The sequence below is a fragment of the Artibeus jamaicensis genome, unplaced genomic scaffold (genome assembly GCF_021234435.1).
Source record: "Artibeus jamaicensis isolate MK-2021 breed Jamaican fruit bat unplaced genomic scaffold, CSHL_Jam_final contig_484, whole genome shotgun sequence".
In the NCBI taxonomy this organism is placed as follows: Eukaryota; Metazoa; Chordata; class Mammalia; order Chiroptera; family Phyllostomidae; genus Artibeus; species Artibeus jamaicensis.
In genome coordinates this window covers 7,415,298-7,418,561 of record NW_026521859.1, presented here as the reverse complement: position 1 = coordinate 7,418,561, position 3,264 = coordinate 7,415,298, and the positions used below count along the sequence as shown (strand labels likewise).

At 44.1% G+C, this 3,264-nt stretch overlaps 1 pseudogene; it reads left to right on the top strand.

Moving 5' to 3' along the window:
* Window positions 1–738: 738 nt before the first annotated feature.
* Window positions 739–1,556, top strand: LOC119047206 (tropomyosin alpha-3 chain-like; annotated as a pseudogene).
* The last annotated feature ends 1,708 nt before the right edge of the window (window positions 1,557–3,264 follow it).

The window sequence follows — 3,264 nt, the reverse complement described above, 5'->3', positions numbered from 1 at the left end:
GGTGGAATAAAATAACATAGATCTTGACCCTTTATGTATTTGGATCTCTTCTGAAGAGAATGGTTTTGCTGCTCTAAATTTCCAAAAGAGGGTAATGTCTAAAGAGGATGCTTGTAAAATTGGGAGTATTTTTGAGAGTTTTAATTCTTTTACCTATTCTTTTAAGTGAGAAGGCATTCAGAGTTTACTTGCTTCTGTCCAACTGCGGCAAGCTCCAACACCACGTAAGCACTTACGCGGGAATCGCAACACAATACACAATACCTGAATATTCAGACAGTACACTGCATGTATGTTTTACAGACGTGTGGCGCGTGCTTCAGTATGAATGTAGTCATATGGGAGGATACTGTTTACCGCTGTATGTCTCACACAGTCACGTTCAAATGAAGGGGTGGGTCAGGACACTTTTTAAAAATACTTTATTTTTAGAGAGATGGGAAGGGAAGGGAAAGTGAGGGAGAGAAACATCAATGTGACAGAGAAACATCAATCAGTTGCCTCTCCTACCGCCCTGACTGTGGACCAAACCTACAACCCACACACGTGCCCTGACCCTGACTGAGAATCAAACCAGTGACCTTTTGCTGTGCTTTGTGGTCCAACAAACTAAGCCATACCGCTCTGAGCAGGTTAGGGGATTCTTTACCTAAAGATGCTGGTTGTAAGTAACATAGTAGTTGAGCGCCGAGCAGAGGGGGCAGGAAGCTGAGCGGGACCAGGAGCTGGGTGGGCACCATGGCCAGGATGACCACCATCGAGGCGGTGAAACAAAAGATCCAGGTTCTGCAGCAACGGGCTGATGATGCAGACAGAGGAGAAGGCTGAGTGCCTCCACCCGGATGTGGAGGGAGAAAGGCGGGCTGGGAACAGGCTGAGGCTAAGCTGGCCTCCTTGGACCGTAGGATCCAGCTGGTTGAAGAGGAGCTGGACCGTGCTCAGGAGCGCCTGGCCAATGCACTGCAAAAGTCATTTGCTGGAGGAAGCTGAGGAAGCTGAGGAAGCTGAGAAAGCTGCTGCTGAAAATGAGGGAGGTATGAAGGTTATTGAAAACCTAGCTTGAAAAGATGAAACTCCAGGAAATCCAACTCAAAGAAGCTAAGCACATTGCAGAAGAGGCAGACAGTAGGTATGAAGAGGTGGTTTGTAAGTTGGTGATTATTGAGGGAGATTTGGAATGCACAGAGGAGCGAGCTGAGCTGGCAGAGTCCCGTGGCCGAGAGATGGATGAACAGATCAGACCCATGGACCAGACCTGGAGGTTTCTGAGTGGTGCTGAAGAAAAGTACTCTGAAAAAGAAGACAAATATGAGGAAGCGATAAAGATTCTTACCGATAAACTCGAGGAGGCAGAGACCTGTGCTGAATTTGCAGAGAGATTGGTAGCCAAGCTGGAAAAGACAATTGATGACTTGGAAGATAAACTGAAATGCACCAAAGAGGGACACCTCTGTACACAAAGGATGCTGGACCAGACTTTGCTTTACCTGAATGAGATGAGAGCACCCCAGTCCTGCCCTGCTGCTGCTCCTCCCTCTGACCCTGACTCCATCTGAGACCAGCTGGCCAGAAGCTGACCTTTAAACTGAGGGCTGATCTTTAACTGGAAGGCTGTGCTCTCCTTTTGCTTTCCTCCACTGCCACCGCACCTCCCCCACCCCGTGTCTTTTCCACCAAACTCTCTCTGCCGTTCTCAGAGATTCTGGTTGGGCTAGAGGCTGAGCACCTTTGGGAACAACATTTAAGGGAATGTGAGCACAATGCAAAGTGTCTTTAAAAGCATGTTGTGATGTGCACATTTTGTAATTACCTTTTTTGTTGTTGTAGCAACCATTTGTAAAACATTCCAAATAATTCCACAGTTCTCAAGCAGCAGTCTAACCCCTTTCTCACTTTCGAAAGATCATTTTTCAACTTCATCCATATTGCCCTCTCCACAGAGGCGGGAAAGAAGGAAGGGCCTGCCTTACTGAGAGCCAAACAGAGCCCAGAGAAAGACTCTGCTATGGGGGGGGTCATTGCTTTGTGCACAGTGTCCAGCCAAACAGGAAAGGTGATTCCAGGAGGAATTAGCAAAAAAAAAAAAAAAAAAAAAGAAAGAAAGAAAGAAAGAAAGAAAGAAAGAAAGATATTCAGGTTTCAGCCTTAAGGTATTTTTGGGCAGCTTTTTAAAAAAAATCAGAAGTGACCAAACACGTTGAAATGGTGATGCCTCTCTGAGACCCAGTCCTTGTCCCATCTGTACCCCCTTCTCAGTGGTTCACAAAATGGATCATGTTGAAGTGACCAGTTATTTGTCTCATTGAAAGAAAAAAATTATGTTCTCGCCAGCGATTTAGCCACATGAAATCATCTCATCACCCTTTTCTGGGTCTGAAGCTGCTGCGTCTGGAAGTGCCATCTCACTGTGCTTCGCCTCAGTGCTGGCGATAGCTTGAATAGTTTATGTACAAAACTGTTTCTAAATTTTATATTATTTTGAAACTTCGCTTCTTTGGGGTTGGGGAGCACTGGCAACGCCATGAGTGTGCTGATCTTTAAGTTTCTTTCCTCACCCAGCACCCCCTTACCAGTGAGGTTTCTGTGAGGTCTGTCAGGTTCACATCCTGCAGCTTCCTGGCTTACAACGTCCTCCCTCTCCTGTGGTTTGGTCTCTTTGGGGACCAACTGAGCAAAAGAGAAACCAGCAGTGCAACTATTTTGATACTGAAAATTGACAAATGTCTTTTTAAAATAAAGAACCAGTCCCTCAAAAAAAAAAAGTAATAGAGTGGGTAATTGGTAGTTGAAAGTGACGGGAAAATTTCTATTAGATGCCAACTACAGGACGTCAAGATAAGAGTGTTTTTGGTATATTGATGGCTTTTTGTAACGATGTTAATGAGGGCAATGTATACCTGTGGCATGCCCTAAGGACCTAAATAAATCAAGGCTTTTGTAAATATTATCTGAGGAAAATTGATTTTAAAAGCGAACAGAAGCAGTTATTTGTAGAACAGTCTGTTTTGGATATGAAGTACCATACCAGAAAACCTTAAGTGTAGGAGTCAGGTTATTATTTGTGGACTCAGAGAGACTTCTAAATGTCTTCCCAGTCCCATGTGAATCTTCTATTCTTTTTTTCAAGGTTCTTTGCTCTAAAACATCTGAACTAATTAAAATAGTTGCTTTTTGCCACTAAGAAAAGTAGCCGATGAGGCAAACCATATTATTTTTTCAGGAAAACTACATTAGTTGCAGACAATTAAATGTGAAATATGTCCA